Raw genomic sequence first — 19,275 nt, 5'->3', positions numbered from 1 at the left:
TATGAAAACTACCAGACTAACTGAGAAACATATAAAGCTAAAAGACTCTCTAAGTTCCAGGGAAAAGATAGGGCAACAGACCAATCACAGGACCTCACTTATGCAATTATCTCTAAAGTGCATACAGAGTTTGCAGCAGTGAAGACCATCCTAATGATAATTGAAGCTGGATGAACCCAGCTGGAATAAGTAAGAGTATTATATACTCTCTGGCTGCTGAGCCTTGTGACATAACAACCTAAGACATGAGGTGTGTGTCACACTAATAAGAATAAGACAAAAAAAAAAAAAAAGAATAAGACAGAAAGGACTTTTCCTGGAAAAAAGGTAGAGTGATTGGATCTTAGGAAGTTGATGAGAGAAAAGGGTTAATGGTACTTAGAAGGCAAAGTGCAAAAGAACTTCCCCTCTGTTTTAACTCTTCACAGGGAGTTATTTCATTTTTCACATGTATTATTCCCTTTCCCACTGAAAACCGTGTGTTGGGAATACCTTTCTTTTTTCTCTTTGGCCACACCCCGTGGCGTATGGGATCTTAGTTCCCTGTCCAGGGATTGGACTCACACTTCCTTCATTAGAAGGCAGAGTTTTAACCACTGGACACTGAAGAAGTCCTGGCAATATCTTTCTCAAGGTGTACAGTTACATAATTATTCTGGAAAGTTTCTTTACCTCTTTCCCATGAATACTGAAGGGGAATTTTCCTTCAATCCCATATAACTACCATTTTCCTGACAATCTCCTGAGGCTTTATTCTTGTCTGTTGGGTCCCAAAAGCTCTCCCTGAAGCATGGTTCCCTCTTAAGCAGTCCAACTTTCCTTCATGATTTACAGTGGTAACTTTTGGGGTTTTTTTTTTTGTAAAAAATGGTACCCCACAACACATGGTGTATGGCAAGTCCATCCCAGGTGAATCACCAGATGCTGACCTCCAGTTTTCTTTGACTTCAACAGCAGAAGCAGATCACGAAGGTGATGGTTGTCTGATGGAGCACTGTGCTGAGAGGTTTGTGCAGTGTTCACCTTTTGCTACCAGTAACAGCAATAAAACACCAGACCAGCAAAAAGAATGATCGGCATGTGCTGAAGTCTCAAGATTGTAAGAAAGTTCTGCAGGGCTGTAAAGGTCTCCTCAAATAACCAAACAGTGCCAAGGGGTGACCAAGTGAATGGTGCAGTAACTGTGGATGCTTTTGTAGGAAAAATCTGTGAGGCATTGTCATACTATGGTAGTGATTATGTTGTAATTGTTACTGACTGGTTTAGTGTTGTTTTGAGTCCTTTCGTGCTTTCAAGTGAGACAACAGAAATTCTAGTATTTGAATGTGTGCTGCCAAACACAAATGTTTCTCACCACTGCTGTGTGGATTTAAGCAGTTGTCTGTTTATCATAACTGTCATTCATATAAGCAGGAAGATGCATGCATGGCTGAGGGTCTGCAAATGACATTTCCAGATCAAGGAATCTTGGAAGCAGGAAAACTGAGCATGTTTTTACTACTAGAGGCTTTGTGGGTTAGAGGCTGTAATAGACCATTTACATAATTGGAAAGAATTCTGAAAATATGCCAAAATCTCTGAGAGAGAGCCCTGAGATCAAATGGAAGAGGCTCCTTGGGTGATAAGAAGGTCAGTGGTGGTAACTGCTCCCTGCACAGTGCACTAAATATTTCTAGGGATTCCCAGGTGCCTCAGCAGTAAAGAATCCACCTGCAATGGCAGGGGATACACCAGGGAGGTGGGTTCAATCCCTGGGTCGGGAAGATATCTGACAGAAGGAAATGGCAATCCACCCCAGTATTTTGCCTGGAAAATTTCATGGATAGAGGAGCCTGGCAGGCTACAATCCACAGGGTTGCAAAGAGTCAGACACAGCTGAGCACGCACACACACAAAATATTTCTAAGAGAACTTGCATTTATCCCAATACTTTTATGACCTTTCCACAAACTTATAGTACCAGGTGGTCATTAAATTAGACTATAATAGTCATGGTATCACCGTGAGAAACTGCACATTTCATTCTACGTCATTCTGTAATATGTCCTCCCCTCAGGCTTGTTCCCAGACAATAGCTCCGTGTGAATAAATGGTTCTAGCCGGATTGACCTCCTTCACATAAGCAATACCATCTTCTCATACACTTAAGACACCAAGTTAAGACATCATATAAACCATTACTAATTCTCAAAGCAGCCACATGTATGGATAGTGTTTTATTTTCACAATTTTATAAACAGAAAAACTAAGACACAGAGAAGCTACACGCCAAAGTTCATATGGGCAATAAGTCATAAAACTTGAACTCAGAATGATATATAATCAAAACTCTGCACTTTTTCCTTTTCACTAGCTTGTGGGTCTCTCCTTCCAAAGATCTTATTTTCAAAGGGATACTAGGTTTGTTTGCCCATTATGATTTAATTTTAGATTCCTGTTCATTTTCCTCAGGAGTTTCCAGAGAAATAATAATTTTCCAGGTCTAGGGGATGGAGAGAAATGGCTGATTGTGTAAGGGCCTCAGTCTGAAAGGGACTGGGGAACTGAGCAGTTTATTTAGTTCCTCTGCACATATGGGGGCATTCTAGTTACTGGAATTAGTATAAAGTGAAGGGTCACTCAGTTGCAAGAAAGAATTTTATGTAGAATAATAGATGCATTTTTAGGTAGAATAATTGATGCATATATAAGGAGAAAGGGGTTTCCCAGGTGGCGCTAGCAGTAAAGAACCTGCCTGCCAATGCAGGAGGCACAAGAGATGCATGTTCAATCCCTGGGTCGGGAAGATCCCCTGGAGAAGGGCACAGCAACCCACTCCAGTATTCTTGCCTGGAGAATCCCATGGACAGAGGAGCCTGACGGGCTACAGTCCATAGAGTCGAAGAGAGTCAGACACAACTGAAGTTACTTAGCACGCACGCATGCATGCTTATGGAGAAATAATATCACAGCCTACACAGAGGCTGACTACGTTTACCATGACAGAGGTCAGGGATGCCTTCTACTAAGGCATGTATGTAATGTTAGGACAACAGTACAGTGAACTGGAGTCTGTGCTTGATTCTTCAATCCTGTTTAAAAAAAAAAAAAAATCCCAGTCAAGCATGTTTGGCATTTTGTTGAAAACATTTTGCAAACCTCCAAATAAAGAACGTGGTGATAAAGAGACTTAAATTGAGGTTTGTTTTCTTAGAAGAAAGCTGAAGATGGGAGAAGGGGACATTTAGAAAGAGGTATTCAAACAGAAGCATCATGACAATTGAGTTCCTGCAAAGATGGGAAGGCCAGAATAGGCCTCCGGGGGAAGATTCTGGAGCTTTTCCAACACCATTCCTTTCTCTAGCCATCAAGTGATGGAGATTTGTTGAACATGACACCTGGCTGCTCTGCATTATGGATTTGAATAGAGAGACAAAAGAGAGAGCTAATTGTTCTCCATGCATTCAAGTTTAATTCGGCGCACTTTTAATTAGGGCTCTGATGGGACTGGGGATCGTTTCCTTCTGCACAGGCAGCTCCTGACAGCAGGTGACTGTGTGGAGGAAAGGGATTGCTACAGAAGCCGCTCAGGTCAGATTGGCATCAGCTTGGCAGTTACACAGGATGTACCGGGAAATGTCAGTCCTGATGCCAACAGTGACCCCTTCAAGAAGAAAAGCACTCAGCAGGGCGTGATGCCGCAGGGCTTAGCCAGCACGTAAAAGGCAGCTAGGATCAGAGCTGCTAGAGGAGAGCCACACATAAAATCACCCCTAAAAGAGAAAAAAAGATAACTTTTATTGAGCAACTTTTATGTGGCAAAGGAATGTAGAGCCCTAGACCCTACGTTCCTCTGGCAGACACAATTACCATTCCTGCTTTACACCCTTTTAGACAAGCGGAAGCTAAGGTCCAGTAGTGATGAGTAACTTTCCCCGAAGGCATCGCACTCAGTTCTGTCTCCTTCCCCACCAGGTCCGTATCCCAATTATTTTATTATTCTCTCAGTTCCCCATCCCAACCCTTAACACATCCCATCCTTCCTGGCCTCTATAGCAATCATAAAGCTCCACAGTCACTTAGGAAAAATGAGTATGTGTGAGTGTGGTGTGTGAGTTATCAATCATTTCTTTGGAGATAATAATTTTGCAATCATTCAATTGATTTTTGCATTTAATGCTTTGATTCAATTTATCATATGCTTACAAAGCAGTGCTGGTAAATAGACAAGTTCCTTCTCTAGTAGCTAACAACCTAAGATATATGTTATCTTAACAGATTTGTGGAATAGCCATAAGTACTGTCTTATCCAACTCTTTTCCCCCAAATTGAAATGGTCTTGCCCAAATATGAATTAATAAATAGTGGTTTAAAACTAAGCAGGTGATACATGAAAGTATTAAATTGTAATCTGGCCATTATGACTTTCAAATGTCATGTTAAAGCAGTGCCCATTGGTGAAGACTTTTATCAGAGTGTGCTTATTCATTAAAAAAAAAAAAGTAGCTATCTCATTTCTCATAATTTGTGCAGACTCCCCAGTGGCATAGTCTGGTACATCAGTTAGGTATGTAGGAGTTTAGCTTTAAGTCGCAACACTCTTACTGGTATATCTGTCTCCACACCCCTTTCAATGTCCTGAGTGTTTTTCCACAAGGAAGAAGAAAGCAGCCTGAATGATTACTCTCTTTCTCTGAAATGCAACAGGGAAAGCTGCTAAACTCCTTCTCCATCATCATGTCCAATAGTCTCAACTACTTTAATAGCTCCCTAACCTGGGTTCCTGTTTTTAATCCTTGCTCCCCTTCAAACTAATCTCTTTTCAGAAGAACAAATATTACATTTAAATATTTTTAATGTAAAACAAAATAGATGCAAACCAACTCCCCCCTCCCCCCCAAAAAAATAATAAATGTTAAGGGATTATTGTTAGGCAAACGCTTATAACCACTGCCAAAGACATAAATAGAACTTTGCCATCCACCTCAGAACTCCTTTTCTGAGTCTGGCTGTTTCTAACTCAAATAAATCGTTCAACAAAAGCAACCACTCTCCTGAGTTTTATAGAAACCTCTTATATGTGTGTGTATTTAATATTCTCTCATCATATTTCCTTGATTAGTCTTGCCTATAATCTATAATCACCACAACCAACCAGTCTTCCCCGCCCCCCCTTACAGTTTACCTATTCAATCACCCAAGGAATTTAACTTGTAGAACTTCCCACAGTCTGGCTTTTGTTGACCACGTATCCATGTGACAGGTCACCCATTCTTTCACCCTTCACCTTGGCAGCTGGATCCACAAGCCCGGTCACGTTCATTTTCAGTTCCTCTGGCAGAACTGGGAGATGTGATGTGTGCATTCAACAGGAGGCAGCATCACTCTTACTTTCTCTCTTTTTGAGAAGTTCTCAGTTGTTCCAGCTCAGTGTCTAGATCCTTTCATGCACTAGGGGCTTCCAAATGTTAATATTAAAATTATTTCATTTCTATCTTTATGCAACAGTCAGTGTACTTTTGTAAAGAGATGTTTCCTTGTTCACTGTGTGGTTAGCCATTGGTAGAGTTCTTAGGGGAACTATAGAGACAAGTAAGATAAATATTTGAATTTTTCCCTTTAATTACCAGTTTTCTACATAAAGATTTGGTGCCCTATTATGGCCTGATTTGACCAGTTGCGTTTTACTGTTGTTTGGTTTTGTTTTAAATATCACCTGTAACTCCTGGATTTAAACATATTTGATAGTTGTCAATTATTTGCAATTACTTTTCATTTTGAAGCTCAGTTGTCTCATGCTTGGCAATAAGATCCTACTTATGATGAGTCGTGAGCCTGTTTGACGTGACTTTAGTGATCTTTGACTGCTTCATGGATACCTGAAATGGCAAGGTGTTCTAGGTTCATCTGGAAAATTTCCTGTCCCAGATCTTATTACCATATATTTTTAGGGACTTCTCCCCAATGGCGGGTGCAGGTTTGATCCCTGGTCAGGGAGCTAAGATCCCACATGCCACGGGGCAACTGTACTCAAGTACCACTTAAATCTCAAGTGCCGAACTGAGAACTGAGACAGCCAAATACGTAAATAAATATTTTAAATGAAATGTGATATTTCAAGACCACAGTCAGTACTTTCTCTGTGCTCATCACTAACAGTCTGGTCATTGGTAATATCTTTTCTTTAGCTAGAACTTGAAGAAAAAAGAAAAAGATATAGGTATATAGTATATATATATATAAAGATGTTGATATATATAGACATGGATAAAAAATGCTCTAGTATTTACAATCCTATTTTAGAACTGTAGGCCTCTTTGTTTCTCTGCTTGCTTCATTTTAAAAACTTAACTTCTTCTGTATAACATCTGCATCACTCCTTTTACATAAGAATCGTGATCCTTAAGGATATATAAAATAACATAATTAAAATAGTTCATTTATTCTCACTTACTTTATCCAGTGTAATCCATATAATGTTCTTCAAATAACAATACCACCATGACCAAGGGTTCAAAAAAGTCCCATTTTTTTTTCTCTTCACTTCCACCTCCTCAGTTTTTATTGTTATACTCTCACTGTCTGAATACATAGCTGTTACATACTGCAGTCCATTATTCTAAACCTCATATAATTTTAAGTCTGTAAGTAACTGCATCTGACTCTTGAATAAAGTGGAGGTAAGGGGCTCTGACCCTCCACATAGTTGAAAATCTTACAGTCAACCCTCCCTTATCCAGGTTTGGCATCTGTGGATTCAACCAACTACAGATTGTGTATTTCTACAGTATGTACTAATTGGAAAAAAAAAAATCCACATAAAGTGGATCTGCACATCTGAAAAACACGTCATTTAAACATGAACTGTATATGTTTTGTGCTCTACACTAGTACTTAGGCCAATGTGTTTCCAATTATTTTGGTCCTCAGAAGTTCACTCTAACAGATTCCTTAAGAAGAGCTCAACAAAACAACATTGACTTGGTTCTTGCATCTTGGTTTGCATTCTTTACATGTGAGAGTCAGTTTTGCTGGATAACAATTTTTAACTCACTTTTTCTATCTTCAAATACTAAATATTACCCCATTTTATTCTGAAGTAAAGCATTACTGTTGGAAGTCTGAATATGACATTTTTCCTCTTATAAGTCACTTGATATCTTTGTCTAGATATTAAAAGAATTTTTTTTTTAATTTCAAGTCTAGTAATCTTACAATACGTCTTGGCATGGTCTCCCTTGGTCAGTATACTCAAGCATGTAACTGCTGGTGAATAACTCAACATTGATTACCTGCTCAAGCCCTGTTAGTTTTGACATAGACCCCTTGTCTTCATTTGACCGAAATACCTTCAGTTGCTATTCTCAAACTGACCTGTTGTGTTTCTAATGAATATCTGTCAACTCTTTTGTGTTTTGGTTCTCTGTTGCTTCCCATTTTCTGCCACACAAATGTTGATATTATACAGGTCCTACAGATTCTGGCAATTTGCTTATAGATTGGCGTTCCTGGGAATATCTTGTCATTTAGTTTTGTTGAAAATACAATCCAGTGATTTTTGTTTTCCCATCTCGTTTCTTTGTTTTAGGTGATGACTGACAGAGAATGAGAGACAATGCTACCACTACCATCTTCTTAGAATCCTCCATGATCTCTCAATCAATTTATAGTAAAATTACAATTTATTGACCTAGCCTATGAATTTATTATGGCTACTATTTACATGTATAACCTTATCTCTTTCACTCTCCTCCCTTAGGAGGTTCTGGGACTTTCTCCTCTAGACACTTTGCATTCTCCTTGTATGTCCTTCCTTCTGATTTTAATGTTTGCTTCTCTCATTTTTTAAAATCTCAGCTTACATTTCTAAGAGATCCTCTCCATCCTTACAACCTAAAGAAGACACCATAAGTCACTGTCTATGACATTACCTACAGTAATTTACTTAGCACTAGTATTGCTTTATTTTGTGTATTCATTTCTGTATCAATTCAAGAATCAGCCTGAATGTCAAATCTGGCTGGCCACCAGGTTTTATAAGTGAATCTTTATTGGAACACAGCCATTTTTTTTTCTATGACAGCTTTTGCACTACAATAGTTGCATGAGAGACCATACGACTCAAAGAACATACTTACACTATTGGTCATTTACAGAAAAGAGTTTTCCAGCTTTCTTGTTAGTAGCCTGTTTCCTCCCACTGGAATGTAAGTTCAATAGTAACTTGAGTGTTGTCTGCATTTTCACTACTTTATCCTCCTCAACAAAAGGAGTAGCTAGCGTACAGCAAAGAAAGAAAGTGAAGTCTCTCAGTTGTGTCCGACTCTTTGGGACACCACGGACTATAAACTACCAGTGTCCTCTGCCCATGGGATATTCCAGGCAAGAGTACTGGAGTGGGGTGCAATTTCCTTCTCCACGGGATCTTTCTGGCCCAGGGATTGAAACCCGGTGTTCCGCATTGCAGGCAGACGCTTTACCATCTGAGCAACCAGGGAAGCCCAGCATATGGTAAGCTTCCTTTAAATATTTGTGAATAAATAAACAAATCTTAAATTGTTAACATCATTTTTGCTGTTCAGTTGCTCAATTGTGTCCAACTTTTTGCGACCCCATGGCTGCAGCACACCAGACTTCCCTGTCCATCACTAACTCCCAAAGATTGCTCAAACTCATGTCCATTGAATCAGTGATGCCATCTAACCATCTTGTCCTCTGTCGCCCCTTCTCCTCTTGCCTTCAGTCTTTCCCAGCATCAGGATCTTTTCCAATGAATCGATTCTTCACCATCAGGTGACCAAAGTATTGGAGTTTCAGCTTCAGCATCAGTCCTTCTAATGAATATTCAGGATTGATTTCCTTTAGGGTTGACTGGTTTGATCTCCTTGCATTCCAAGGGACACTTAAGAGTCTTCTCCAGCACCGCAGTTCAAAAGCATCAATTCTTTGGCCCTCAGCCTGCTTTATGGTCCAACTCTCACATCCATACATGACTAGTGGAAAAAACTCTAGCTTTGATTATACAGACCTTTGTCGGCAAAGTAATGTCTCTGTTTTTTAATATGCTGTCTAGGTTTGTCATAACTTTTCTTCTAATGAGCAAGTGTCTTTTAATTTCATGGCTGTAGTCACCATCTGCAGTGATTTTGGAGCCTAAGAAAATAAAGTCTGTCACTATTTTCATTATTTTCCCATTTATTTGCCATGAAGTGATGGGAGCGGATGCCAACATCTTTGTTTTTTGAATGTTGAGTTTTAAGCCAGCTTTTTCACTCCCCTCTTTCACTTTCATCAAGAGGCTCTTTAGTTCCTCTTTGCTTTCTGCCATATGAGTGTTGCCATCTGCATATCTGAGGTTATTGATATTTCTCCCAGCAATCTTGATTCCAGCCTGTGCTTCCTCCAGCCCAGAGTTTCTCATGATGTACTCTGCATATAAGTTAAATAAGCAGAGTGACAATATACAGCCTTGATGTACTCCTTCCCCAATTTGAAACCAGTCTGTTGTTCCATGTTCAGTTCTAACTGTTGCTTCTTAACCTGCATACAGGTTTCAAAGGAGGCAGGTCAGGTGGTTTGGTATTCCCATCTCTTAAAGTATTTTCAACAGTTTGTTGTGATCCACACAGTCAAAGGCTTTAGCATATTCAAAGAAACAAATGTAGATGTTTGTCTGGAATTCTCTTGCTGTTTCTTTGATCCAACAGATATTGGCAATTGATCTCTGATTCTTCTGCCTTTTCTAAATCCAGCTTGAACATCTGGAATTTCTCGGTTCACGTACTTGTTGAAGCCTAGCTTTGAGAATTTTTAGTATTACTTTGCTAGCATGTGAAATGAGTGCAATTGTGTGGTAGTTTGAACATTCTTTGGCATTGCTCTTCTTTGGGATTGGAATGAAAACTGACCTTTTTCAGTCCTGTGGCCACTGCTGAGTTTTCCATATTTTCTGGCATATTGTGTGCAGCACTTTAACAGCACCATCTTTTAGGATTTGAAATAGCTTAGTTGGAATTCCATCACCTCCACTAGCTTTGTTCGTAGCGATGCTTCATAAGGCCCACCTTACTTCACACTCCAGGGTGTCTGGCTCTAGGTGAGTGATCTCACATCATGGTTATTTGCATCATTAAGATCTTTTTTGTATAGTTCTTCTGTGTAGCATGTTTAGGCCATCAGATAGTCAGAGTTTTTAAAAATAGGTTATTAGAACCTTAGTGATGATTGCATTCAATCACCCAAATAACTAGATGACAACATTGAAACTAGACCCTTCAAGGCAATAATTTTAAGAAAGAAACTTTATAGTAAATTTACCTTTTTGCAATGATTAGCAAATAAATAAATGTAGACCTGCATGAGCTCTAAAGACAAGATGACTATTAATAGCTACATTTTACTATTAACTGGTTATATGAGTTGGTAACTTCACTTCTCTGTGTTTCTATTTATTAATCTTTAAAACAGTGTCAATGGAATATGTGTATTAAGGAAATATAATAAATATTAAATAGGAAGCATGCCCAGCCTATTGTATGAACTCCACATATGCTAGAGGATGGTGAAGAGGATGAGATGAGGATTGTCACCATGTGGATGCCAACAAGTGTGGTTTCTACAAAATGAGGTTGAGAAGGAAGAAGAGTGGGAAAGGAAGAAGACAGAAGAGGAGAAAGATAAAATGATAATGTGAGTAAGAATAGACTCAGTAAGTTCAATTTACTGAACTTGTACAATGTTCCAGGCGTTATGACCTGTGGTTTGCAGAGACTGCATAGTTTAATGCTTGCAAGAGCCCTTTGAGGAGTGCACGTTAATAGCCCGTTATTACAAATAAGAAATCCATACCTCATCTTAGCCTAAATTATGTAGAAATGTCCTCCAAAGCCTTAGTTCTTGACCTACGTCGCTTCCTCCTTCACATCTAAATGTATCCCTAAAGATCTCTCCACTTTTTGTTTAAAATGTGACAGTCATAGGTTTTGCCTGCAGGAGTCTTCTTCAACTTCTCAACGGGTTTAAATATGCCCACTTCATATCTTGCCACCTTCAAATATTGCTCCAAGTTCCAAAAGTAACCTTGTCTCCTTATGAATTCTCATTTAGTCCCCCAACCATGGCCAGTCGTCAGAAGAAATCAATTGGAGAGACAGATTTCCACTGAGGTGCTCACAATGAAAACTATTTAACTGCTGTTAATTCTCTGTTCAGATATAAGCTCTTGTACATTTGGATTTTGTAGTTCCAAGCTTGTTGGCATAGAAAAGGTGCCAGCCGAGTGGCAGGGAGCATCAATTCTATTGCTCTGTAGTAAAAAGAATATTGATTACTCAGAGCCGAAGGCGGTTATAATCTCCCGACTCCTGCATTGCGCTTGGGCAAGTGGGGGAGTCATTAGCAGTAACAGCAGTAGCAGTATTCGTAGTGGAAATACTAGTGGCAATAGTAGAAGCAGTAGTAGTAAACGGATTGACTACTTCAATGCCAGGAAGTGTGCTAAGCCCATTACATGATCTAATTACCCTCTCAACAATCCTCCGAAGAAGTGATATAATAACCCTATTTTATAGGCAAAAACATAGGACTAAGACTGATTAAATGACTCACAAGATGCCACACTGCTATTAAGTCGCTGGGCCTGACCCCATATTAAACTTTTCCCAAAGCTCTTTTTTCCTAATCACTATGCAGTATCTTCTCAGAAATCTATACACATAGAGTCATTTCTAATGCCATGTTCTAATCTAAAGACTAGATAACATTCCCTGTTATAGATGTAAGAATTTGGAATCATCAAGGGTGAGTGTTTTCCCCACTGTCCATCTGCTCCATGATATTTTGTTTTATGATATATCCCCAAATACCCACAATATAGATCAGAATGTCTATGTCTTGGTCAAAGACGCCATCATAAGCTATTATCCCCATATACACACCCAAGTCGTTGACCAAATCTGTTAAAAAGTGTGCTGATAAATATTTCACAACCGACTGTTTGGCATGAGGGTGGGGTAGAGGGATTTCTCACTTTTATCCACTTATATGTTGTAAATACTTCCATAATAGCTGATTTTAAGCCATTAATGTGACATTACCTGAATAGAATCTCAAGGAGGTGCTACCGGTAGGCTTGCATAAATTGATATAAGTAATATGTATCCTCCTCCTCCACATTTACTCTTGTTTCTACCATACATCTACATCCTTAGAACAGAAGAATCTTTACTTGTAGCTTTAACCTAGGAGATACTCCAAGCCCAGACTCAAATGAAGACAGTATTGTGAAATATACCATAAAGAATGATTATAAAGGTGTGCTTTCTCACTTCCCTGACCCTGTATCTTTCTTCATAACAATATAAAACTGGCATTTGCACTTGTAATGGATTGAATTTTTGTGTCCCCCTAAAGTTCCTATGTTGAAGCCATAACTCTTGAAGGAGCTGTATTTGGAAGTGGCCCTTCTAAGGAGGTAATTAAGGTTAAATGAAGTCATAAAGATGGAGTCCTGATCCAATAGGATTAGACTCATTACAAGAAGAGACAGCAGAGAGCCCGCTCTCTCCTTTCCCTCCTCTCTCTCTATCTCCATGCACATACTTGAGGAAAGTCATGTAAAAACATGGCGATAATGCATCTGTCTACAAGCCAGGAAGTGAGCTCTGCCAAGAATGGAGTTTGCCAGCACCTTGATCACTGACGTCAAATCTCCAGAACTGTGAGAAAATTAAATGTCTGTTGTTTCAGGCATCCAATCTGTGGTATTTTGTTACAGAAGGTCTAGCAGAAACATACAACATCTGACAATATCACTATGTAATCTTGAACAAGGCTCTTATTTCCTTTGAGACACATGTCAAAGAAAGGATTGAACTAAAATTCTTGTTTTCTTGATTTAATTTCCATGATCTTGTATTTTTAGGGTTGCCTTTTGCCTTTTCTAGTTCTGGTCTTTTTAGGGAGAGTTTGACATCTAACTCAAACATTCAAAGGCTATCTTGAATCCTAATAATGATATGCTAATCATTGGAGTAGGAAATGGCAACCCACTCCAGTATTCTTGCCTTGCCTCGAAAATTCCATGGACAGAAAAGCCTGGCAGGCTACAGTCCATGGGGTTGCAAAGAGTAGGACACTTGAGCGACAGAACAGAGTAATCATAATTAAATTATGGTACACAGTGAAACATTTATAAATGCAATAATAAATTCCTAAGAGGACTGCAACACCTAGTATCTGATAAGGGAGACTGGAGTTAGAATTTCCCACCCTTGGGTGTGGGCCTGTATCAGGGCAACTGTGTTAGAATCACCTTGGTTAATTTATTAAAATAAAGATTCTGTGGTGAACTATAAGACTATACTCCTAAACAATTTATAAGGTCAGTTTTCATTATCAGTGTAAAACAGCAATTCAGCAGCTATAAGCATAAAATTGGAGAGTATAAGGAGAAACTGATCATGGATATAGAGTTAGGAGAGCTGTGTTGTAGTTTGAGCTCACAAACAAATAGTTTATAACCTTGGATAAGCCATTTCCTTTCTCTGGGTCTCAATTTCCCCATCTGTAAAAATCAATGAGCTGGGTTAGATGGTCTTTAATCTACCATCTATCCCTAAAAACTTTAACTACTTGGTGATTAATACAAGGATATTAGACACTTTTTCAATGTCAAGGTGAAAAATAGTTTAGCGGGTCATGGATTAGTGGAGATGTTTCAAGCACAACAAATCATAGCATATTGACAACCCTCTCTTCTAGCTAATCTTAAATCTGCCCTGCCTTAATATCCACTAACCTTTTTGTTCAAAGAAAGTATTTGGCTCGTGCATCATTCCTGTTCTAAATCCTATAATAAGACACCCTCTTGCTCTTGTTTGCATGAGTGAAAAGTCAATTGCGAAGAGACGTGACTTTCAATATGTAGACTCTTCTTATTTCATGTAAAGAGCCTTTAAGAACTTCTGTAGATTTGGGGAGATGTTATGTATGTTTGTCAAGGGTTTCCAAAAGGTAGGTAAAAAAAGGTCTCTTTATTCAAATAACTCAGTACAATAATTGGCACATGACAAGCAGTCAGTGGACTTTTGTAGATGCAATGGAGAAATCTTTCTTGGTTTTTAATTTTACCACTCCAAAGAAACCGTATGATTCCTGAAAACATGAGGCCAGACGTGACGAGAATGGAACTACCATAGAATTTCTCAAGTTTCTTATAAAACTCAAGAGATGATGTTTTGCCAACTACAGAAACCTAAGATAGATAAAATTTAGGTGGTGTGGTTACGTATAATTTCCTCTGAGAATGTTCTCAATATCTTCTTTCCCTTGCTGTATTATACTTGCTTAACAATGGTCAGAATTTAATATCTGAAATAGCTTGAAACATTGATTGCAATACTGAGCAGCTAAATATTAGAAGTCCAATACCTTTAAAAAAAAGAAAATTAAACAAATTTTCATCAAGGTGCAATCACTTAGACCAGCTGAGTTCTAAAGACGTTAAGCTCAAGTATGAAATGCAGCCATGGTGTGTTAAGGCATCATGAGCAGAGAGCACAGGCCTTCGCCTCCAGTGGTCTGTTACTCAGGGTGGAGAGGCTGCATGCTCATGCGTGTATGTGTGCACATGTGCATCTTTGTGTGTGTGCTTCCACCATTTCCTAGCTCTTTACACTATTTGTATAGTTCTTTGAAATTAAACTGCTGTTTACAGAGAAAGGAAAATTCACTTCCTGAGAAATGTGTTCTAAATTAGGATTTCTATCTTTAAAATTACTTTTTAGGTATTGACACTTGTTGTGCTTGCAGAGGCTATACCATTGATCACTTCTAAAAATCAGCGGAAAATAGATTTGGCCAGTGTTGTGTTCAACAGAGTACGTTTTGTGTTTGTGTGGTTAAGTCCTTGATCACAGACATAATCTTAGATTATTCATTCATTCATTCATTCATACACTGATTTAATAAAAGAGCTAAGGTAAGCAATTTTCCTCAAACTGATTACCAAGGAGATAAAGACTCATCAAGCTCTAATAGGTCTTTGAGGCTCTTCCCTTCTACTGAGAGTTGTGACTGTTTTTATTTTCACAAGGTTTCATTGACTTCCTTGAAATTCTTCATGGTCGTGTGGCATAGTGGTACAGCTGGGAGTTCATAAGCCCTGCCATTTTTGTCACATAGATGGGTTAACTGAGGCAATGCTGAGTCCTCTCTGAATGCGCTCAGTTATCTCAACATTGAATAGCTTGGATAAAGTTGAAAGTTACAAACACTGGTATGAGAACAGACTACATCAAAATCACCATTTAAATTGTCTTTAAAATATAGAATACACTAAATGGATTATCATGTCTTGGACTGAATGGAACAGAAAAAGAACATGAGTGGAAAAACTAGTGACATGTGAATAAAGTCTATAGTTTGGCTAATAGTGATATGTCAGTCTTAATTTCTTATTTTGTCAACTTACCATAGTTATGTAAGATGTTACTATTTAGGAGAAGCTGAGGTAAAGGGTATTAGGGGCACTTCTTAAACTAGCTATATGACTTTTTTGTAGATAAAAAATTATGAAAAAGTAAGTTTATTAGTAATATAGAATCCATGTTTCTTTATAGGAAGGAGCATGAAGCCTAAGAACCTGCTTTTGGGGGGGGGAGGGAACAATTCATAATTATGAATGCAGCCAGAGATAGGACTTGTAGAAAAGAGATAGGAGAGCCCTCTCAACTCTAAAGAATGCTATTAGTTCATGGCCCACCTGGATCATGGTGTTTGTATGATCTATGCCACTGGATGTGAACTTTGGTCTTGCATTTGGATTTTAGGAGAGAAATTTCAGTCTCTAGATTCCATGACTCCCTAAATCCATTCAACCATAGTCTCAAGAGGTGAGACACGGTCTGTATAGTTTTTTAAAAGTATCTTCAAGTAACTCTGATATACTAATACAGCCAAAATTGACAGTTACTAAAATGCAAGTGTCATTTAAGGGATAAAGAGAAGATTCAGACTATCAACTACTACAGTAATAGCAATGTCCGTGAGCTCAAGGATGTTAACAGCTGCCACTAGAACTTCTGTCCAGTGTAACTCTCATTTGTATTTTCTGAATATCCCAAATTCTATGGTACTCCATGGAAATATTTTTATTTAATACCCATATAAAAATTAGAGAAGGAAATGGCAACCCACTCTAGTATCCTTGCCTGGGAAATTCTGTGGACAGAGGAATCTGGTGGGCTACAATCCATGCGGTTGCAAAGAGTTGGACATGGCTTAGCGACTTAACTCAAAGACATATGAAAGCGACTCCAACTGTTGGAATTCCAGCATCTCTTTCATCACTGACACCAATATTTGTATGAATTGCTCTGGGCTGTGGTGGTGAGAAAGTTTGTGGTGGGCTCTGCTTCTTCCAGCTTCTTCAAGAATAAGTTTTGATGCTTGTTCCTAGCACCTGCCTGTTCAAGGTCAAGATCAGGGAACCCAGAAAAGTAACCACACTTGGTGCACAAAGGACTCAATCTTTCTGTGTATAATCTGGGGGAAGCAAAGCAATTAAATTCTATTTCTCTTACTCTCCTGCAATGGCTTTACTCAAGTCTGCAAACGGAATTTTCTCCCAGTACTTAAGTCAGCCTCTGTTTTTCATGGCTGCCTTCATGTATACTAATCTGGCTTTCTCTTTTAAATCTTAAAAATCAAACAAAGAACAACAAGAAAAAACCTGCACCCATCTTGCAAAGATTCATTTAGATCTTACTGTCTATTACATTTCCTGGCATCACGCTTCTTCCTCATCTGCAAACTCCAGCATTATATTTCGTACTATGTAATTAAGCCATTAAGTCCACTCTGACATATTACTGTTCTCTGCCCTTTCACATGTGCTGGGAGGCAGTGAGATAGAGTAGAGAGAAAGAAATCATCATAGTCATTTGAAACCAGGTAAACACAACCTCTGCCTTAGCCTTTTGCTTTCGTCCTGATAATTAAGAGATATTAATACTTATTTTGAAGTGCTACTGCGTAAGTAGTAAAGCATGTTTAAAAGTATCTAGTGTATTATTGGGGGCTACTCAATAATTATCCATTTTTTAATTTATTTCCTCATTTTTATTTCTTTAATCAGTGCTGCATAAGTGCTAAACTTATGAGTACCTAATATCTGTAGAGAACTTTATGGTTCCTAAACTCATAAAGCAATCTGGTGAACTATGTATCCAATCTCCAGTTTATAAGTGAAAAATATGGTGAGGCCCTAAAAGGTTAAACGTCTTCCACAGAACACATTTATGGGAAAGTCTGCAAACATAGCCTGGTCTTCCCATTGTGCTAAGGCCAGGACTCCCTCCAGTGTATTACATCCAATATTTTGTAAACTGATTACAATGTTATTCATCTAAAAGTAAAGGATTACCTTCTATGTTCCAAATTCTCAGCTAAACATACAAACTATAGTAATGAATGAGACTGACTTAATCTGTGTCTTCATGAAATTTATTTTGATGAGAAATAAAGCTATTTTGATGCTGAACTTTCTTGCTAACACCTGTACTGTGGAGCATAACCCTAAGAGTGATGGGTTAACCAGAGCCAGCAGCACTTCTAACGTCTGTGGTCCTCCTGATCAGCACTTCTCACTGACAGTGTAGGTGGTGGGACTGAAATGGACTCACCCCTTTGTCCATCACCCCTTGTCCTCATTAGCGCATGTCAGGAACTTCCCAGAAGCACTATAACAAGACGTATCGCTACATTATTGGAAATAATAATCATTAGCGTATCCTCTTCTTCACCAGAGAGTGGTTCTTTAGTGTACACAGAGAAAAGACCTTCTGTCACTGGGGCTTACGTTCCCCTGGGCAAAAGTTCGTCCTGACCTAGAAACCTCGCTTGTGGTTCGTGTCTTATTATAAAACGGCTCTAAACGACCCCCAGCAGTGGTTGTCACGAACAACCTGTTTCTACTGCCCGAGTATTAGGCTATTGGTTGTGTTTGTGTTCAAAAGACTTTCAGATGAAGATATAAATCTGCTTCTCCTCAACCCTATGTGTGTCCCAAAATGGGCACATTTGTTCTCTCACTGAGACTCACCACTGATGGGAACACAGAGTCAAATTTCTACCACTCTGCTGATCCAAGTTTCAGTCATTCTAAAACAGGATTTCTCTAGATACCTACCTTCAAACGCTTGCTACTTCTCTCTTTGACCCATTTTCCTAAGCTCCCACCAGATTACAGCTAAATGTGTCCTGGGGAGCAGGACATTTGTAGAAGGATTCCCCATCTTTTGGGAAAAAAAAAAAAAAAACCTAACACTGCATCCAAATTCTGTCCTCAGTTCAGTTCAGTCACTCAATCGTGTCCGACTCTTTGCTACCCCACGGCAGCACGCCAGGCTTCCCTATCCTTCACCAACTCCCAGAGCTTGCTCAAACCACTGAGTCATCCACCTATCTCATCCTCTGTAGTCCCCTTCTCCTCCTGCCTTCAATCATTCCCAGCATCAGGGTCTTTTCCAATGAGTCAGCTCTTCGCATCAGGTGGTCAAAGTATTGGAGTTTCAGCTTCAGCATCACTCCTTCCAATGAATATTCAGGACTGACTTATTTTAGGATGGACTGGTTTGATCTCCTTGCAGTCCAAGGGATTCTCAAGAGTCTTCTTCAACACCACAGTTCCAAAGCATCAATTCTTAGACGCTCAGCTATCTTTATAGTCCAACTCTCACATCCATACGTGACTACTGGACCATAGCTTTGACTAAATGGACCTTTGGTGGCAAAGTGATGTCTCTGCTTTTTAATATGCTGTCTAGGTTGGCCATAGCTTTTCTTCTAAGGAGCAAGTGTCTTTTAATTTCATGGCTGCAGTCACCATCTGCAGTGATTTTGGAGCCCAAGAAAATAAAGTCTGTCACTGTTTTCATTGTTTCCCCATATATTTGCCATGAAGTGATGGGACTAGATGTCATGATCTTAGTTTTTTGAATGTTGTGTTTTAAGCCAGCTTTATTAATGTAACTTATGTTTTATTTCCTTTCTTTTTCTTAACGAGGAAGGTCCCTCAGAACATCTTGTCTACCATGTTGTTGGAAGAGCCAGACAAATTACACGCCCTTTTAGGGTCTCAGTAACCTCAAGAGGAAAATTAGAGGATTTAATTAGTATCTTATATTTCCAAAATTATTTGACTAATAGTAACAATGGAAGAAGTAATGATGAAAACATAATTTAGTAGTTATGGTAAGAAAATAAATTTTGATAATTTAGAAATTACCTCAGGGA

Source organism: Cervus canadensis, chromosome 30 (assembly GCF_019320065.1).
Source record: "Cervus canadensis isolate Bull #8, Minnesota chromosome 30, ASM1932006v1, whole genome shotgun sequence".
Lineage (NCBI taxonomy): Eukaryota > Metazoa > Chordata > Mammalia > Artiodactyla > Cervidae > Cervus > Cervus canadensis.
The sequence above is the reverse complement of the archived record's forward strand: the minus strand, read 5'-3'. Positions refer to the sequence as shown.